Genomic DNA, 22,069 nt, shown 5'->3' with positions numbered 1-22,069 from the left:
ATGTTTAGTGAATGAATGAATACTATTTCCCAAACTGTATTCTTTAGAAATATCATGTGGGGCAGCTAGATGGCGCAGTGGTTAAAGCACCGGCCCTGGATTCAGGAGTACCTGAGTTCAAATCCGGCCTCAGACACTTGACACTTACTAGCTGTGTGACCCTGGGCAAGTCACTTAACCCCCATTGCCTGCAAAAAACAAAACAAAAACAAAAACAAAAGAAACATCATAAACTTTCTGAAGTAAAACTGGGTTTCTGTGAAGAAATTTTCATATTAGTTATATATTGCCCTATAAAACATTTAAACATAGAATTGTGTATTTAACAAGTATACTTATGAGGAGTCTTTTTTTTTAGTACAAATATTGGTTTAATTTTCTCATTTTCCTCCAAAATTTCCAGCATTCCTTTTATCTTGGGAGTATGCCATACACCCTAACACCCTGGACCAATAACGGGGGTATAGTTGGGGGGATAGAAAGTGTTGCATCAATACTTTTCAAGCAAAAAAAAATACTTTGAAAACACTGTTCTAAAGTTTAGCTCTGGGCTTCAGAGAGCAGACAGATAGGTTCCAAGTCCACCATCCCAAATTGGCTAGGGGACTCAGAGTAAAGGAGTAGTGAGGGATGGGAACCCAGGGTAAAATTCTATCTAGGACCTCAATCTATTTATATTGTTCAATATGTAGCTAAAATTCTCCAGACTCATCAAGTTTCCTTGCAGCAAAAGGACATGAGTCTTTTAGGTGTCTCCTTGAAGAAATTGTGTCTGGCTCCAAGTGAAGATGGCAAGTCAGTGTGCCCTCTTTAAAGAAAAACCCATACAAGAAAGGAAATGTCGTCTTGTGGGGAAAAAAGCGTTGGAGATAGAGGACTCAGTTTTGAATCCTGGCACTCCTGACTTCATCTGTGAAGCTGTGGGCAAATTGTTTCACCTCTTAGGAGCCTCAGTCTCCTTTACAAAAAAAAATCTTTACAAAACTAATGGAGTTGGATTAGATGATATCTAAGGAAGGTACCTTCCAGATCTAAATATCATAACTCCACAATAATCATTCAGATCTCCAAAATCAATGAATAACCCTCTAGTGTTTTCTATGTGCCAGGCACATAGTGGGTTGAAACAAAGAAAATATAAAAACATCCCTCAAGACATTTACATTATTATTATTATTATTATATTATTATTATTATTATTATTATTGAGACAACATGTCTTAAATGGAAAACAACAGGTTTATGTACACAAAGAGTTATATGCAAAGCACAAAGTATATAAAAGGGAATTTTAAAGGAGTTGGCACTAGAAGGAAGGAAGCAAGAAAGCAAGCATTTATTGAGTACCTACTATGTGCCAGGCACTATACTAAATGCTTTACAAATGTCTCATTTGATCTTCACAGCAATGCTGGAAGGTAGGTGTAATTGTTATGCCAATTTTATAGTTCAGGAAACTGAGGAAGGTGGAGGATAAGTGATTTGTCCAGTGTCACATATCTAAGGAAGTGTCTGAGACCAGATTTGAACTCAGGTCTTTCTAATTGCAGTCCCAGTGTTCTATCTACTACACCATCTCACATATGGGAAGTACTTCATAAATATTTTTTGCCTCCCCAAAGAGTTTACTACATGGTTCCTTTAGTAGCCATTCTTCCTGAAGACTCTTCAAACATTGCAATCTGAATCCCAGTTTTCATATTGTTTTGCAGGAACCTCTAGAGTCCATTAGAATGTAAGCCTTTTTGGGGCAGCTAGGTGGCACAGAAGCATGAAGAATTCAGAGAAGCATGTGAAGACTTACAAAGAAAAAAAAACCAGGAAAATAATAAGCATAATGAAAGTCTTTTTTTTTTCCTTTCCTAAGCATCCATTGCAAGCTTCAACTTGCTCTGACACTATTGTCATACACTATGTTCCTGACTATTCTTATAGGACAACTCCATGCTTTCTTATAGGATAATTGCATTTTTTAAATCCATTCTCACTTCTCTTCCATTGCTTCCAAATTGTAGGTTTTGGAATACAATATAATCACGTAAATTAAAAGGACGCTAACATGAAGAATAATTGTAATGACTGATCTTGGTCTCATAGAAGATATGAAGGGGCAACTAGGTAGTGCAGTGGATAAAGCACTGGCCCTGGATTCAAGAGGAACTGAGTTCAAATCTGACCTCAGACACTTAACACTTACTAGCTGTGTGACCCTGGGCAAGTCACTTAACCCCAATTGCCTTACCAAAAGAAGAAGAAGAAGAAGAAGAAGAAGAACATATGAAGAAGCATTTTCTTCTTTTCAGTAGAAAAGTGGGAGCCTACATTGCAAAATGTTGCATACACTGTCATAGATGTAGTCACGGTTCTATTAATTATGCTTATTTTATTTTCTTGTTAAAAGATGGGTTTATTTAGAAAGGAGTTGTTGGGGAGGGACATAAGGGGAGCACTATATCCAGAAACAACTAATATAAAAGCAAAAAGTATCAATACTGGTGACGGGGATAGGTAGATGGTGAAATGGGTATAGGTGAAGGACTTGGAGTAAGGTAAACTCTAAGCTCAAACTCTACTTCTGATCATTCCTAGCTACAAGACCATGGGCAAGTCATTTAACCTCAGTTTTCTTATTTATAAAATGGGGATAATAATAGCATCTCTTTCACAGGGTTATTGTGATGATCAAATGAGGTAATAAGTATTCACATAAATTCAGTTTGTTATCGTCATCATTATGTAAACTTTTTAAAAAGAAAACAATTTCTATGATTCTAGGATAGATTGACATGTGACATTGTGGTTTCCATTCCAAGATATGATATACCTGGTGATGTGTCTCCAAGAAGAAGGGGAAATAAAGATGTGTGGAAGCTTGCCTTTACAATCAGCCCCAACACATTTTTTTTTCAACACAGGTACCAATGTGGTATCATGATACCTAAGTATATTTATTGATTACAAGGTTATTGAAATAAAGTATTTTGCCTTTATTTCTACCTTTTCCATTCATTTTATATGCTGAAGAAAAAAATCATTTTATAAGGGCAGTTAGGTGGCACAGTAGATAGAGCACCAACCCTGGAGTCAGGAAGACCTGAGTTCAAATCCATCCTCAGACACTTAACACTTACTAGCTATGTGACCCTGGGTAAGTCACTTAAACCCAATTGCCTCACCAAAAAAAAAATCATTTTATAGCCTGAAGGAAGAAAATCATAAAGTATGTGACTAGAGTGAATACAAAATTCAATATCCTTACCCTTCAATCCACTCCTCTTACTGAGTTCTTTATATCTGTACCAACATTCTCCCATTCATCTAGGCTCCAAAATTTAAAGTTATCTTTGATTCTCTTCCATTACCTTACATGTTATAGTGGAAAGTTAGCTCACATATTAGAGTGGCAAGAGCACAAGTTAGAAGACCCAAATTCAACTAATCTGCCCCTACTTATTCTGGGCAAATCATTTAACCTTAGTATTTCCTAATTGGTGCATTTTTTCAAGACCTTAAATACCTTTTTGAAAGGGAATTCCCATAATGAGTGAAAATCAACCCCAACTGGTGGTCATTTATTGAGGAGGGGGGCTGGAAGTCTTTAGCTCCTCCTGCTGAGAATATGGCTTGATCATGAAATTCATCTGCCTCCAGCACTCTGGACAGAGGAATCAATCTCCATACAAATCTCTCTGGCTTTTTCCTTCATGAACTGGGTCACCCTAAACTCTAATGACGGGTACAAGGACAGGAGGAGCACTTTTCCCCATGGTAAGGACTCACCCAGACAGGTTTCTGTTTATACTCTAAATAGAAGTTAGGTCTCATAGTTGAGTAGGGTCCTGCCCAAGATTGAAGAGCATGTTCCTTGAGGGTTTAGGAATAAACTCTTCAATCATGTCCTTCAGAGTCTGACTTTAACAAGAGCTGGGCCTTAATGAGGAAATAGGAGAGATCACAAATTAATAATAGGTTAATAATGTAATAGCACAAATTAATTATAGGTTATCACTAATTAATAATAGGTTATTAATATAATAATTTCTCTCATGAGATATTTGTAAATTGTTAGCACATTGCCTGTCATAAAGTAGGTGCTTTATAAATGCTTATTCTCCCCATTTACATTTGTCCCTTGTCCTTAATGAGTTTAAGTCAACCAGCCTATATGAACTACATCCCTGGGTTATAAGAGAAAATTGAAAATGGAATTATTAAACCACTCACAGTGATCTTTGAAAATCATAAAAAGAGGTAAAATGGAAGTTGGTGGTGGTGGTGGTGTGTCATCCAGTCATGTCTGATTCCTTGTGACCCCATGGACCATAATATACCAATACTCTCCAAGGAGTTTTCTTGGCAAAGATAATGGAGTGGTTTGCCATTTCCTTCTCTGGCAGATTAAGGCTAACAGAGGTCAAGTGACTTACCTGGGGTCACACAGCTAGTAAGTAACTGAGTTCAGATTTGAACTCAGGTCTTCCTGACTCCAGGCCCATTTCTCTATTCACTGAGCCATCCAGTTGTCTCACAGCAAAACTAGGGACACAAAAATGTTCTTGGGATTTTTTTTTAATTTTTAAGGAAAGATCATAAAATCTACATACTATAGGCTGCTGAGCTTTACTTTAACTCCTAGAAAATTGCTAAAGTGTATTATTAAAGGCCTGAACACTTAGAAAAGAAAATGGCACATTATGAGATAGGATGGGTTCATTCAGAACAGATCATTCTAGATTAATCTCATTTCCTTTATTAACAAGGTTACTAGATTGGTAGATCTAGAAAATGTCATAGATATATTACACCTGGACTTGAAGAAGTATATTGATACATTTGATAAAGCCTCCTATTCTTTTCATGTGGAAAGATGTCAGATAGATGAAAGTACAGCTAAGTGGATTTAGGACTGATTGAATAACTGGATTCAAATAAAAATAACGATCAACATCAACTTAGATGTATTTCAGAGATCTGTCTTTGGCCCTGCTTGATATTTTTATCTGACTTGGATGGAGGCTTGCTTAGATGAAAAAAGAAGCTAGGAAGGATAGCCATTATGTGGGATGAGAGTCAGGATCCAAAGAGATCTTGACAGGCTAGAATGATTAGTCATATTTAATAAGATGAAATTTAACAGGGATCAATATAAATTTAGACTCTATTGAGTCAGGTAGGGACCAAAGCGAATGGCTAACTAAACAAACTAATTATGCTCCTGAGGGCTTTAAAGAGTGGGCAGAATATCAGTAGTAGTTCAGGGAAAAAATGAAGTTCTATTCAAGTTGTGGAAGAGTTCCAAAATGGAGGACTCCCAGCCCCTGAGAAACAATCACTGGCAAGGGGGAAGGGGAGTTTCAGAGAGAGTTTTGCTCTTTTTTCTCTGTCCACATTCCCCTTCATCAACCATGTTATCAGAGAAAAGGGACCTTTTTCTCAGTTGGAGACAAGCCATCCAGTCAAGAGCAGAGAGATATATGGAGGGTAAACAAGGTCACCCAAGAAAGGAGAGGCTCTACCTGGGAGTTCAGAGAGACATACAGATTACAAACAGACATAGACACAGATGGATGCTGAGGGATAACGCGCCAGCCCGCACCCCCGCGCCCCCCCCCAACTTCTCATAACTCCTGGTACCAGTGAAAAGTGTAATCTTTGGACTCAAGAAAGAACTTCCAGTTACCATGGGTTATGAGTTTACCCTTTGGGCACATATGCTTCTGCATGTATTACCTCTATATAATCATACTTAAAGTTTACACCCACTCTTTCCCAAGTCTCTGTGTGTACTTGAGTGTGTACCCCAGATCTTTTAGAGGTGGTGTTAGTATTCATTGTTTTTGTCATAAATGCCTTTCTTAAAACCTAATTGGAGTTTGGGAAACATGTTAATAGGAAAACTATGAAGACTGAAACTAACAGTAACAGAAACCCAGCCCCTTAGGATTTTTCTTTAGAACACTGAGAAGTAGCAGCAAACCTCTGGGGAGCCAATTCATCAATGTGAATGGAAGTTGAGGAAGAGGCTCCAGATGGAATGTTAAAAGAATGTGTTTATATGATTGCTGAGCCACTACCAGTTATCTTTGTATCCTTTTTATGTATACTAGTTCTCTCTATTTTGCCCAGCCTGGGGAAGTGCAATGGCTACTCATCATCCCATTCCCATCACTGATATAAATGTGAGTTTTGACCTGCTCCATTTCTGACTTGATTCAGTTTACTCCTCCTTTGGCAGCCTGGCGGTCTCCCACTCTTGAAGATTCATCATGTTGCTGCTAGTCTTTGTTCAGATACCTGAACAGTTTACCCTACTGAAGCTCAGAACTTCTGAGCTCATGAGAGGCATCAGACTCAACCTTGCCAGTAGGAAGGATTACAGATGTGCACCACCATACCAGGGCTGTCATCTTTGAAAAAGTCATGGAGAGTTACATAACTGCTATAGGGCTAGAGACAGTTTGGGGTTTTTTAAAACATTTTTATTTAAAGTTTTGAGTTCTAAATTCTATCCCTCCTCCCCCTCCCCCACCAAGGCAATAAGCAATCAGATATGTTATACATGTGCAATTATGTAAACCATTACCATATTAGTCATTTTGTACAAGAAAACTCAAATAAAAGAAAAAATGAAAGAAAGTGAAAATAGCATGCTTCGGTCTGTGTTCAATCAATATCAGTCCTTTCTCTGGAGGTAGATAGCAAGCTTCATCATTAATCTTTTGGGATTATCTTGGCTCATTGTATTACTAAGAATAGCTGTCATTCACAGTTATTCATCAAACAATATCACTGTTACTGTGTACAACATTCTCCTGGTTCTGTTCACTTCACTATATATCAGTTCATGTAAATCTTTCTGAACCTTTCTGAAATTATCCTGTTTGTCATATCTTATAACACAATAATATTCCATTACAATCATGTAACACAGCTTGTTTAGGCATTCCCCAATTGATGGGAATCCCTTTGATTTCCAATTCTTAGTCACCACAAAAATAGTTGCTATAAATATTTTTGTACAAATAGGTCCTTTTCTATTTTTTTTGGATGTCTTTGGGACAGAAATGTAGCAGTAGTATTGCTGGATCAAAGAGTATGGCATGGTTTTATAGTCCTTTGGGCATATTTCCAAATTGCTCTGCAGAATGGCTGGATCAATTCATAACTCCACCAATCCAACAGTGGATTAGTGTCCCAGTAAATGTAACGCTGATTACAAAAGAAGGGATGACAATAGATTCTTCACATTGTAGGTCACTGAAGTTATAGTCAATCTATGACAAAATTCTGGAGCATATTTTTAATGTTTATTTTTATTCTCATGTACATATCATAACAAAAGAGAGGATTTAATGTAAAACAATAAATTTCCATTTCTCAATAACCTACATATTGTTTTCAAAGCAACCCAGCTTTTCTGTGCTTCTTTCTAGGTTGTCTTTTGTTCTCTGTCATGTAATTTTTATTTTATTTTTTTCCTCACTCCCCTAGCCCCACACTAGAGAAGGCTACAAATAAATGTGGATATATATATATATATATATATATATATCCCTATAAACATATATATAATAACATATACATTTATATGCACATATATACATACATAAACACTGACAAATAGACATATGCATAGTATGGTCATATATATGTGTATATATACATATATATTATATATATATATATTTCTATAAAAGACCATACTATGCTCATCTCTATTTGTTATTTCTTTCTCTGGATCTGGAGCATGTTATTAAAGGGATAGTTTGTGAGCAACTCTTTCTGTTCTGGCCAAAAAATGCTGAGGCTCTTCCCCTCCCATATTTATGTTTTTTGACTAGGTTAAAAGAGATCCCCCCCCAAAAAAAGAGACCTTCTTTTGCTTCATTTCTTACCTAGCATTGATCACTGAATGGGTGTTGTCTCAGATAAACTGAGACCTGGGAACGACCTTAGCTTAAAAAGGCCACGGTCTCCCACTGCATCTGGGGCCATCTCCAGTCATCCTGATCTATGTCTTACAACTAGACCAGCTGGCTCTGGAGGAGAGAGTGAGGCTGGCGACTTTGTATAACCCTCCCTCACTTAAATCCAATTCACTTGCAAGTCACAATATCTCTTTCCAGATATTAATGATCCTTTTTGAGGGACAAACAACAGGTTTTGAGCAATTGATAATGACAATAATACATGTATAACATATTCTTGGGCCAACATAGTCTAAAAATTTGTTACCAAGTGCCAAATATTTGAATTATGAAGCTGTTTGGGTTTGTCAAGGCTGGTCTTCAAACTGTAAGCATGGCCTGTTGTAAGGACTATACTCAAGCCTTTATAGCTGAAATGAACCCAACAGATCTTAGGCTCCTCGAAGCTAGTCTTTGAAAATCCACAAGCACCTTCACACATTCACACCTTCACCTCTTCTAGGACTTTACCACCATGTCTCATCTGCCTTCTCACTCTGAAGTACCTTCTCATCTTGCAGTATCCTTCTATCATGTCAACCCTCTTCTTCCATTGGTGAGTTCCTTTCTGCCTCCTTTCTTTGTGTACTATCTTTCCCCATTAGAATATAATCTCCTTGAAGGCAGTGTCTGCCTTTCTTGTTTACATTTGTGCCCCCAGGGATTATAATTCCGGACACATGGTAAGTGCACGTTGCCTTCCTTTTGCCTACAGTAAAAATTTTAAAATAAAAGAAAATGACTACATTTTCTGGATGGAAGCTGTGGTTGCCATCATCAATTTCAGTAGTGGTCTCTATCATCTATGTTTCAAAAGAATATAAGCCTCTTGAGAACAAAGACTATTTCTTTTTTAACCCCAGTGCTTAGCACAGTGCCTAGCATGTACTAAAAGCTTAAGAAATGCTCATTGAACTGAACTGAATGACTTGGTTTAAAAAAAAATTAAGTCCCAGGTATAGCAGGGTAAATAAAGGCACCTCAACCAATTAATAATTGGCTCTAGTCTATAAGTAAGCCTTTCTGACTCTGCATCCTGGAGACTTTTCTAAAAATGGGTTTTGCCTCTATTTCTCTTAATATATGCTGAGCATCCTACAAGTAGAAACTAAACCCAAAGCAAAACTCTGATGAGTCATGCCTATGTCTGCTGCTGTCACCCATCTATATACTAAAGGCCTCATACCTTTACAAAAAGGATGGTAGATTTCCCATGAGGCAGAAATCCCAAGGGCATGTTCCCTTCTAAATCACACACACACAAAAAAAATGCTGGCTTTTTTTCAAGTACAGTTTGACCTTGCTCTCATTCAAGTTCATCCCAGCAGTCCTTCACACCCTCTCCCATCCCAGTAGGCTAGAACTATCTACCTATGCCACTGCCTAGGTCCTGACTCTAGCCCTACTCCAAAATGCCTTCTTTAACTCTGATTCACTTTCTACTTCAGTTAAGGTCACTGTCTCATTTGGCAACTGCAAGATGAGGGAGAGGGGAGCCAGTAACTTTAATTGTAATAAATGGGTCTTTTTTTATATCTTCAACAATCACCCCCTTCCCCTCTTCAGGGGGCAGTAATTTATGATCCAGGATCCTAAAAATATCGGTGGCTGAACCACTACCCATCTGGTGGTATGAGAAGAGGAAAGTGAATGTCTAAAACAGGAGAGGCTAAAGGGCCTCGGCTTCCTGTTTTACCTGTTAATGTTCCTTTTCTGAGCAGTAGGCATGCCAAGATTGATTGTAGATGTAATCTGAAAACTTTTTTTTCTATGTCAACATAAGGAACTAGTGAAAGCCTCTGCTCTCACAGCACAGACAAAAAGAATCTATGGGAGTTCCCCCCAAAATTGACTCATAGAGCTATGGTCAAGTTGACCCATATTGCCCAAGGGGTTCTGAGGGCTTATATTTGTGTGTCTCACACACTCATCATGGGAAAAAGAGCTGAAAAGCAAAAGAGGGGAGAAGACTTTCTGTGCCTTTGCCATGATCATTTCAGTCCTACAAAGGCATCTACTCCAATAGGAAGGGGTCTTCAGTCAGATGAACATTTCTCTCTTTGTCTTTCACCCATATTCCCACACAATCCAACTTCACAGGAGCTTTGGTTCATCCTAACTACATTTTCTCCCACCCAAAGCTTTTGGGTGACCTCGTTGTGTATATTTCTCAGCATCCATCGGGAGTGAAGAACATAGCTACTTAAATAGTATCAGAGAACAGTTGTTACTCAAATGAAAGATTCAGTGATATATATGTGAGTCTTAAAAGTCATTTGCTCTGTGTGTGTGTGTGTGTGTGTGTGTGTGTGTGTGTAAATAGGCACTAGAAACTGATGGGGAAAGGAAAAAAGACTTTCAAATAGACAAAGCTATGCAAAAAAAAAATAGCTGGAGGGACTTGTTCTTGCCAATATCTGAAAGCTATAAATAAGAAGCTAAGGAGGGAAGGAGAAGAAACATGTTACTGCGATATGTCTGCTGCAGAGAAATTTTTCCCTTTTTATTGGATACAAAAAGGGTCAGGAAATGCAATATTCTCCAACTCTTTGAATGTCCTCTCCCTAACCAGGGAGCAGCATATTCTCTCTAACATCTTTTCTCCCCTTAAGAGAGATGCCTGTTTAGGTTAAGGGACTGAATTCAAATAGGAGTCAGCTGATGTGGCAGCTTTAGGAAAAAATCCAGCAACAGATGCTCACTCAACACCAAAAGATAAGTTGCCACATTTCAGGATTTGGCTTCCTGGAGAATGAAAACAAAGGTTTCTGGGAAATGATTTTTTACAACAATAAAATATATTAATGACCACCACCTAATCTTGCTGACACTTCCTCCAAACAACACACGAGATTATATTTGATATAATGAAAGGACCATGGGATCTTGGTTTCTATACTTGTTTCTAATGGTTAGCATTATACTAAAAATATAGTATAGTAAAAAAGAATAATAAACTAGTCTTAAAGTCTAGTAATCTTGATTTGAGCATGGAAACTTTGATTTGAATCACTCTGGTACTTAGTGAATGACCCTGGATTCTCTCTCAGTCTTAATTTCCTCATTTATAGAAAAATTGTAGTGGCCCCTACAGGATTATCCCATAACTCAATACTTCTACATAGCAGGATTAGTCCTCCACAGGGCATCTACCTTGGGTTCAAAAGCAATTACAAGCCCCTCACTGATATACGTATCTTTCATAGTCAATCAGTAAATACAATTAGCTCGAAGTAAAAACATTTGCTAAAAACATAAAATTTGTGAGTTGGAAGGCACTTTAGTAGCCAAATAGTCCAGTAGCCATTTAATCCATGATGGCATAGTAGGAAGAATAGCTACAAATGGTCTCCCTCAGAAACTCAAAGGACACTCTTCTACAAAAGAACTAAACATTAATGGGAATACTGGGCACCCATATATAAAATGTACTGGTAGTGAACCACACACATAGGAAACACAATTGGCCAAGGCAAATTGTACTTCTGGCTCTACAGGGTCCAAATGTCATATCTATTCTTGCTGCTCTCTCCTGATTGTATTGGGTTTTTTTGTTTGTTTGGTTTTTTTAGTGAGGCAATTGGGGTTAAGTGACTTGCCCAGGGTCACACAGCTAGTAAGTGTTAAGTGTCTGAGGCCGGATTTGAACTCAGGTACTCCTGACTCCAGAGCCGGTGCTCTATCCACTGCGCCACCTAGCCGCCCCCTGATTGTATTGTTTTTGTTGAATAGGTTCCTCAATTGAACTCCCTGGGTTTGGATCCCATCACAGTTCAACTCCTCAGCCAAGGCTAATTCTCTATTGAATCCACATCTAGTTCTCTCCTAAGCCACCAGTCTCCAGAGCTGCCTTTCCTGACTGCCTACTTAGTTTCTCCTATTAGACAAGTAGCTCTGCTACCAGATGGTATAACTAATGGTGGATGAGAGGAGCCAGTCAACAAGAATTTATAAAGTTCTTATAAAGTGCCAGGCACTGTTCTAAGTGCTAGGGATACAAAGAAAGGCAAAAATCAATCCTTGCCCTCAAGGAAAAGGCATTCTCATAAAATATATAATGTAAAAATAACTAAGTAGATTAAAGATATAGAGAGAAACTATGAAGACATTATGGAAGGGGGAAGTATTAGCAGCTAGGGGGAACAGTGGGATTTTAACTGAATCTTAATGGAGATGAGGGAGCAAAGGATTATAGCCATGAGAGACTGTCAGTGAAAAAGCATGCAGATGGGAGGTAGAGTGTCCTATTTGAGGAATAATGAGTAGGACAGCTTAGCTGGATCATAGAGAGCATAAAGAGGACTAACATCTAAGAAAATTGGAAAGGTAGAAAAGGACCAGGTTATGCAGAGCTTTAAATGCCAAAGAAATGAATTTACAGGTGATTCTCAAGTTATAGGGGATGCTAGAATTCATTGGCTAGGTAAGGGGAGGTGATGGTGACATGGTTAGATGTATACTTTAGAAACTTCACCTTAACAGCTAAGTGGAGGTTGGATTAGAGTGAGAAGAGACTCCAGACAGGGAAACCAGTTGGAAGGTTATTGTAGTAGTCCAAATGCAAGATGATGCGGTCCTGCACTAGGGTTGTGGCTATATTATTAAGGGATGTATGTGAGAGATATTGTGAAAGTAGAAATGCGATTTGGAAATGCTATATATAGAATATGTATGGTAGTTAAGACTGATGAATTGAGGATAAGACTGAGATGGTAGACCAGTGTGACTGGGACAAAGGTGTTCTTTCTTTTAATTTAATTTAAGTAATGTTCTTATTACATTTTAAGTTCCAAACTTCCTTCCTCCCTTCTTCCCCACACTAGAGAAGGTCACCATTACACACACACACACACACACACACACACACACACACACACACACACACACACGTACACAGAGATATGTAAAACCATAACGTGTATACTTCTAATTATCAGTTCTTTCTCTGGAAGTGGATAGCATCTTCCTTCATAGGTCCTTTGCAATTGATTTAAATATTTATAACACTCAGAAAAGCTTAGTCATTCAGTTATTCTTCAAACAATATTGCTGTTACATATGTTTTATTGGTTCTGCTCATTTCATTCTTCATTATTTTTTTTGTTTTGTTTTTTTTTGTAGGGCAATGGGGGTTAAGTGACTTGCCCAGGGTCACATGGCTAGTAAGTGTCAAGTGTCTGAGGCTGGATTTGAACTCAGGTACTCCTGAATCCAGGGCCGGTGCTCTATCCACTGCACCACCTAGCCACCCCCATTCTTCATTATTTCATGTAAGTCTTTCTGTGTTTTGTTTTGTTTTTTGTGGGGCAATGAGGGTTAATTGACTTGCCCAGGGTTACACAGCTAGTAAGTGTCAAGTGTTTGAGGCTGGATTTGAACTCTGGTCCTCCTGAATCCAGGGCTGGTGCTCTATCCACTGTGCCACCTAGCTGCCCCTGTGCTTTTCTAAAATCAACTTGCTTATCATTTCTTATAGCAGAGTAATAGTTCATCATAATCATATACTACATATTGTTTAGCCATTCCTCACTTGACGGGTATCTCCTCAATTTCAGATAGATTCTTACCCTTTTTCCCTGATCACCTAATAGTGGTATTGTTGGGTCAAAGGGTATACACAGTTTTATAACTCTTTGGGAATAACTCCAGATTGCTCTCCAAAGTGGTGGGATCAGTTCACAGTTCCACCAATGGTGTATTAGTGTACCAATTTTTCCATATCCCTTCCAATATTTGTTATTTTCCCCTTCTATCATTTTAGTCAGTCAGATAGGTATGAGATATCTCAAAATTGTGCTATTTTGAATTTCTCTAATCAATAATTATTTAGAGCATTTTTTCATATGACTACATATAGCTTTGATTTTTTTTCATTCAAAAACTACCTCTTCATATCCTTTGACCATTAATCAATTGGGAAATTACTCATATTCTTATAAATCTGATAAAGTTCTCTATATTTGAGATGAGATCTTTATCCAAGAAAGTATAAAATTTTCCCTCCAATTTTCTGATGTCCTTCTAATCTTGACTATATTGGTTTTATTTGTACAAAATCTTTTTTAATTTAATGTAATCAAGGGGGCAACTAGGTGGCACAGTGGACAAAGCACCGGCCTTGGATTCAGGAGTACCTGAGTTCAAATCCAGCCTCAGACACTTAACACTTACTAGCTGTGTGACCCTGGGCAAGTCACTTAACCCCAATTGCCGCACTAAAAAAAAAATTTAATGTAATTAAAATTATCTATTTTATATCTCAGAATGCTCTCTAGCTCTTATTTGGCTAGCTTTATGTGGTGTTTAGTTTTATTTTAGGATAGAAGAGACATGGACATGTTTATGGGTAGCAGGAAGGTAACCAGTAGTTAGGGAGAGATTGAAGATAAGAGAGAGTAGGGATGATAGTGAGGGCAATTTGATGAAGAAATTGCGATGAGATCAAGGGCACATATAGAGCGATTTGCCTTGAGAAAGAGAAGGGCCACCTCTTCATCTAAGACAAGAATAAAGGAGGAAAGAGTGGAAAGAAATGTCTGAATGATGTGAGGTAGAAAACAGAGGAGGAGGGAGAATTTTCAGTTGATATTTTCAATTATGGGGTGTGGGGGTGGTGAAGTATAAGGTAAAATGCTCAGCTTAAATGGGATGGGAAAGTGATGAAGTGAGGGCCAGTGGGTTCAGTCAATGCAGTTTTGTGATTTCTTCCAACTCCATTAAGCAGAATGTGAATGAGAATGAAGGAGAAGGGTGGTGACAGTAATCTATGGTCAGGGGCTTGGGAAATCAAGACTGGCAACAGGACCAAAGGGCAAGAGAAACAAGGATAGATGATAGTGTAGAGTTAAGTTTGTTTACCAAGGGGTCAAGAAAAGGAAGGAAAGAGATTGTATTTAATTCAGGGGTATTGGTCCGGTACTCATCAAAAGAAAATAGTGAAAATCCTTCTTTGTACTTGTTTATCAGATCAATACTATGATGGGGGGGGGGGTGTGTGTGTGTGATAAATTGATCAGTGGTAACCTGACCAACACCTACTATCTACATAATAATATTGCATCATATACTTGAAAGGGTTCTATAAAAAAAAATCACTTTGTAAACCTTAGAGTACTACATAAATAAAATTAATGCTATTATTATTGTATGACTGATTTTAATTAGGATTAAATTGACTCAGATATTTGGTTATTTCGCTACTGTGCTTCTTACTTTGTTCAATGAAATAAAACCCTGTTTTGTTTCACATATAATTTATCATTTTCAGATAATTAAGGTACATTCCCACCCCCATTCTCTAGATGTAATAGCAAAAATAACAGGAAAGGAATGGGAATTTGGTGGCATCAGTACACTATAATTATAGGAATTATACTTAATTTGGGTGAGGAAATATACTTAGAAATGTTGATATCCAGTTTACTATAAGAAAATAAGCAAGCCTACTGAACAAAACATGATTCTGGACTTTGGAAGATCTCAGTGGCTATAACTGATTAGAACTCAGAGCTGATGAGGAAAAACTACATTATACCATCATTGTGCTACTTTCTGTTTATTTCCCAAATTTTATCCTCTAGCAAAAGACACTTGTGGTGGCTCCACCTGCTAAAGTATCATCACCAGCCTAGGCAAAAGCAGGAATACAAAGAATGGAATTATAGGCTAATCCCACTTTGGATCACACCAGAACCTGTAGATTCTTTAGGATCTTCCTGGTTCCTCTCAGAGACAGATGAACTGTATAGTGGATAGGTCACTAGGCCTAGAGGCAGAAAGACCTGGATTCAAATCCCATCTTAGACACTTGCTAGCTCAGTGACACATGACAATTAACTTAAACTTTATGGGCCTCAGTTTTCTCATCTGTAAAACCACGGGGGCAGAGATAGCCTCGCCTCAATGTCTTCTTTGTTCTAGCTTTAAATCTATGATACTATAAGGACATTCTCTCAGAACAAAGATAAGACTTGATTGTAACAATGTGCTGGACACACAAACACACACACACACACACATATACTGGGCAGGATCAGAAACAAAAAAATAGCTGACATTTGTATAGCTTTTTAAGGCTTATAGTGTTTTCCTACTAACAGCCCAGAGTGCTAGACAGTACAAATACTATTGTCCCCATTTCTACAGATAAGGAACTAAGGCTTAGGGAGATGAAGTGGATTGCCCAAGGTCACTCATCTTATCACCTTTTAAGGCCACAGTTACTAAGTAGCAATGAGGGGGAGGGGGGGTTCTCAGAAAGCCCAAATCCAATAGGACTTCTTGGACTCCAGGCACTCAGAGTTTTCACTGAGAAATCTTTCAGCAAAGATAAAAATAGGACAATTATAGAGATAAACATTGAAGCTCCCTGCTCCTTGGGGCTTTGGAGATTTGGCTGAACCAAGTTGAGCAGCTTCTGCAGAGGGTAGGGGAAACAAATCAGCCATATCTATATTTCACCCTTCAGCCCACAGCATGGGTATAATTTCTGATGCTGGACAGCGCCCTCTGGCTCTGTCAGCGGTCAAACCGCAAATGCCCCTGATCATTGTCATCCATCATGAAGACACGGATATGTCTGTTTTATGGTCCAAGGTTTCCAGTGCTAGAAGCAAAGATCCACAAATGTTGACTATTAGAGCTGGAAGGAGCTATGCAGACCAGATAACCCAATCACTTCATTTTACAGACAAGGAAATTGAGACCTAGCATGGTGAAGGGACTTGCCCAAGGTTGTTCTTTGTATTTCTTTTCAATTCAGTACAACAGATATTTATTAAGTATTTACTTTGGGCAAAATTCTGCACTAGGTACTATGAATACAAAGACAAAAATGAAACAATCACTCTCTTCAAGTTTACTTAGGGGAGGGGGCATATTTCATATATATATATATATATATGTATATATATATATATATACACACAAAAAAAAAAACCACACACACAAATATATGTACATGTAAATATGAAGTAACAAAGTGATTTCAAGAGAGAAGAATAAGGAAGCTGAGCTGAGCTGATCTTTGAAGTTAGCCATAACTTCTATGGACAGTTAGGTTGCACAGTGATTAGAGCATGGGGCCTCAGACACTTACTGTCTGTGTGACCTTGGGCAAGTCACTTAGTCTTGTTTACCTCAGTTTTCTTATCTATAAAATGAGCTGGAGAAGGCAATGACAAACCACTACAGTATAAGAATATCTGAAAGGGGGTCCCAGAGAGTTGGATATGAGTGAAAAAGACTGAACAATAAGTGGCTTCTCTAAGGCAGAGATGAAGAACAAGAGCTTGTGGTGTGGTATGGCACAGTGGAAAGACCACTGGTCCTACAGTCAGAGGTCTTAGGTTCAAATCTCATCTCTGATGCTTATTATATGTGACCTGCTGAGTCATTAAGTCATTTAACTTTACTGGATCTCAGTTTCCTTATCTGTAAAAAAAGAAAGGAAAGAATTAACTACATACTCTCTCTGAGGCCCATCCCCATCCTAGGTCTATGATCATCAGCCATAGGGTGCTACATAAAAATACTAGTTAACATTTATTTAGTGCTTTAAGTTTTGCAAAACCCTTTATATATGTTATTTCACTTGATCAACAAGATTAGCCTATGAAATATGTTCTATTATTATACTGTGATGTTTAAAATCTAAATTGTGGTCGCCTTAAATTAGAAGCTTCAGCACCAGTCTTTGGGCATTAAACATTTATTAAAGCATAGAGGTATTCACAAGGAGTTCAGAAAGTTAAGAAAAAGAAGTCCTACCTAGCCTAGAGTTCCAGCCTGGTTGGGTTCTTCCTGAAGTCCTCCTCTACGAGCCTGCTTTAATCAGGAACTCTCTCCAGCAAACTGATTGTGGAAGCTTTTTATAGGTCTGGAACGGAGGAGGTCCTTACACACTGTTTCAAGCTGATTGGTTGGCGTCATCCAAATCCATTGGCTTTGAAGGTGTTCTCAAGTTGAGTTCATGGTCTAGCTTCTGAGAACAATACCTTCTTAAGGGCTAGCCAGGTGTGATTACAATCCAGTTAACTTGTAGTAGGCTTAATCAGCAGTCAATCACTCTCACTTGATTCAATCAGTATAGATTAATCTCCAGGTGGGTCTTTGAGTATCTAAATCCCATTATTTCATCACAATACCCATTTTAAAAATAAGATAACCAAATCTGAAAGAGGTTAAGTAACTAGTGTCTAAGGTAGGTTTAAAACTCAGGTCTTTCTGATTCCAAGTTCAGCAATTGATCCACTTCACCCCAAGCTGCTCACTTGTGAAAATGAGATCAAATGATATATAGGGGAAACAGTCAACTAATTGGACTAGAAGAGAGTATGTGAATAGGATATAAAGGCTACCTCAGAGATATTATGGGTTCAGTTTGAGACCATTGCAATAAAGTTAGTCGCATGAATTTTTTGGTTTCCTGGTGCATATAAAAGTTGTGTTTACACCATACTGTAGTCTATTAAGTGTGTAATAGTATTATGCCTAAAAACAATGTACATACTTTAATTAAATCTACTTTATTGCTAAAAATGCTAACCATCATCTGAACCTTCAGTGAGTAGTAATTTTTTAAAATTTTAATGATAAAATTTTTATTTAAAGTTTTGAATTCCAGATTTTATGCTTCCCTCCCTCTCCTCCCCCTTCCCCAAAGCAGTAAGTAATCAGACATAAGTTATATATGTTCATTTATGTAAAACATAGCCATATTAGTCACTTTGTACAAAAAAACTTGGATAAAAGAAAAAGAATGAAAGTGAAAAAAGAACATGCTTCAGTCTGTGTTCAATCAATATCAGCTCTTTCCTTGAAAATGGATGGTATGCTTCATCATTAATCTTTTTTTTTTTATTGTCCTGGATCATTGTATTGCTGAGAATAGTTGCCATTCACAGTTCTTCATCATACGATATTGCTGTCACTATGCACAACATTCTCCTGGTTCTGTTCACTTCACTATACATCAGTTCATACAAGTCTTTCCTAGCCTTTCTGAAATCATCCTGCTTCTGTCATTTCTTATAGCACAATGATGTACCATCAATCATATGAGTAGTAATCTTTTTGCTGATGGAGGATCTTGCCTTGATGTTCTTGGCTGCTGACTGATTTGGGTGGAGACTTCTGGAGGTTGTGCAGCTGAGGCTGTTTCTTAAGATAAGACAACATTGAAGTTTCTCAATTAACCCTTCCTTTCATTTGAATACTTAGAGGTCATCTTAGAGTTGTTAATCAGCCCAATTTCAATATTGTTGTATGTCAGGGAATAGAGAGGCTTGAGGAGAGGGAGAGACATGGGAACAGCTAATGGAACAGTCAGAACATGTAACATTTATTGATTAGGTTCACTGTTTTATGTGGGAATGGAACCCCAAAACAATTACAATAGTAATATCAAAGATCACTGATTACAGGTCACTATAATGGATATAATAATAATGAAAATGTTCAAAATATTGTGAGAATTATCAAAATGTGACAGAGAAACAATGAGAGCACATGCTGTTGGAAAAATGGTGACGATAGACTTACTTAACGTAGGGTTGCCATAGACCTCCAATTTGTAAAAACAAACAAACAAAAGAACAATGTCTGTGAAGCACAATAAAATAAAGTATGCCTGTAATATAAAATAAGACTGGATGAGTATATGGGAGCCATATTGTAGAGGGATTTTAATTTTTTTCCTAGAAACAATTCCAGATTTTTGAATAGGACAGTGGCATGGTCAGATCTATGTTTCAGAAATATCGATTTGGCAGCTATGGGAAGGATGAATGGGAGAGAGGAAAGACTGGAGGTAGGGGAGAACAATTAGGACCCTATAGCATTAGTCTGCTCCAGTCTAAAAGATGTTCATATGCCTTTCCGAGTCACATTTTCACACTGGCATTCAGGGACTATTAGCATCTTTGCAAAGGTTTTTGTTCCTGCATACTGACACTTCCCTCTAGTTCTGTGGCTGGGGTTTTATGAGAGCATTAGAATCTGATATGACCACCATTCAGATAGTAATACAATCAGACTTCAAGACTTCATAAGCAACAGGACACAAGTCCAGAAAGAAATCCCAATTCCTGTTATTCTGGGGAAATCCATGTAAATTGGATCAAACCAATCTCTTTATTCAGTTCTATCCCCACATACTCAGGCTATTAGTCTTTCTTGTCCTCTGCCATGTGTTTAAGTGTTAGGAAATATGTGTCAATGGTTAAGGGTTAGTAAGGTGAGAAAACACAGAAAATACCAGAAATAACTCTCTTAAGTGAAACACTAACATTTACAGTTAAAAACTATGAGCCTTAATGGCCAATAATACTTCACTATCTCAAAATATTAAACAAGCTCCTTCAATCTCTCCTACTCCCAACTTAATGACTGCCACTTGAGGAAAACATGCAATTGGGTCCACAATGAACTCATTATAATTAACATCTCCTGAATCCTTATTTACATGGCAATCTCTTTAGTCTTTCCTGACTAACGTAGGTGGCCATGGTTCAGGGACAAAGGGCTGAATTTGGGGTCAGAGGACTGAGTTTGAAGCCTGTCTATGACATTCACTATCAGTGTGATTTTGAGCAAATCACTGAGTCTTTCAGAACTAAATATCTTCATCTCAAAACTGAGGAAAAATACTGGAGAAAGAACTGATGAAGTCTGAATATAGATAAAAGCATACTTTAAAAAAACTTAAAAAAATTTTTTCTTGTGGTTGTTTTTTGTCTCTTTTCTTTGGCAATGTGGCTAATGTGCAAATATGTTTTGTATGACTGCACATATATAATCTATATCAAATTGCTTGACTTCTCAATTTGGAACTAAAAAAGTCTTAATTGAATGTTAAAATTGTTTTACAAGTAATTGGAAAAAAATAAAATTTAAAAATTCAGGGGATTAGATCATGTAACCATTAAGGAGGTCCCTTCTAACTCTATGTCTATGAGTTTATGACTCTCTGACACCCTGTTTCTCTTTCTTCAAATCTTTTATGTTACTTCCATCCCTCTTTCTCAGCAGATAACCTCTTGCTGAGAAAATTGAAACCATTTGTCTTGAGTTCTCCTATTTCTTCTATTTCATATCTCAAAACCCCTTCATCTTTACCCATTGAGATATAAGCAACAATTTTTGCATCCAGAGCAAGTATGCCCACAAGTGACACAAAATGCACCCTCACATGTGATGCTGGGAAAGCCATAGCACAGGCTGAGGAGGAACTCAAATGGGATGGGGTTGCTATGATAAGGAAGTGGCTCCATCTGGTAGCTAACTTTTAAAACTATTTTTTTCTTGCTAATGAGGGGCTAAGTTCACTTGTTCTATGATGCTAAACAGCAAGTGTTGCCACACAGACCTTTACATTTTGCTACTCAAGTAAAATGCCAGTTGCCCCTCCCTAGTTACAGCTCTGTCTCTGCCTTCGCTACAATCTCTCGGGAACACATGGCTCTCCTTGCCAGGGTTTCCTCCCTCTTCTTGTGCCTTTAATCATCTTCCATCTCACCTAGAACTCCACCCCCATTTCTCTCTGCTCTCTATCTCTTCCATGCTACCTATCATTGAATTACACCTGTGAGATACAAAGACCAACAATTAATGGATAACAAATCCCTCTACAATGAATCCAAATCTCAAAGTATCCATGAGAATTCACTAAATCAACTTTACTGGAACTAGAGTACTATTGTAGATAGAACCATTTCTCAGCAAGGGCCTGAACACAAAAACAGTCCATAAAATTTTAAGAATGACATTTTAAAAGATGTTGCCATACCAACTACACATAATATACAAATTACATGGAATCAAAAGCTTTCAAAATATAAAGACTTATTGGAAGATATTAAAACTATGTTAGGCCAGGATGAGACACATGGTCATCTTGGTCATCCTGTCTCCTATAGGAGTGGCATGTCCTGAACAAGTCCTGAGAATAGAGAAGATGATCTTACATTCCAATCTCTTACTCAGTTACAAAAAGCAGTTATTTTATCCTCCTGTAGAGGAATCTGTAGAACATGAAATAATCTTGGGAATAATATTTAAGAATGTTAAGAATATTATTTAACAATATTAGGAATAAATTTATT

This window comes from Dromiciops gliroides, chromosome 1 (assembly GCF_019393635.1).
Source record: "Dromiciops gliroides isolate mDroGli1 chromosome 1, mDroGli1.pri, whole genome shotgun sequence".
Lineage (NCBI taxonomy): Eukaryota > Metazoa > Chordata > Mammalia > Microbiotheria > Microbiotheriidae > Dromiciops > Dromiciops gliroides.
This window is presented reverse-complemented; position numbering follows the sequence as displayed.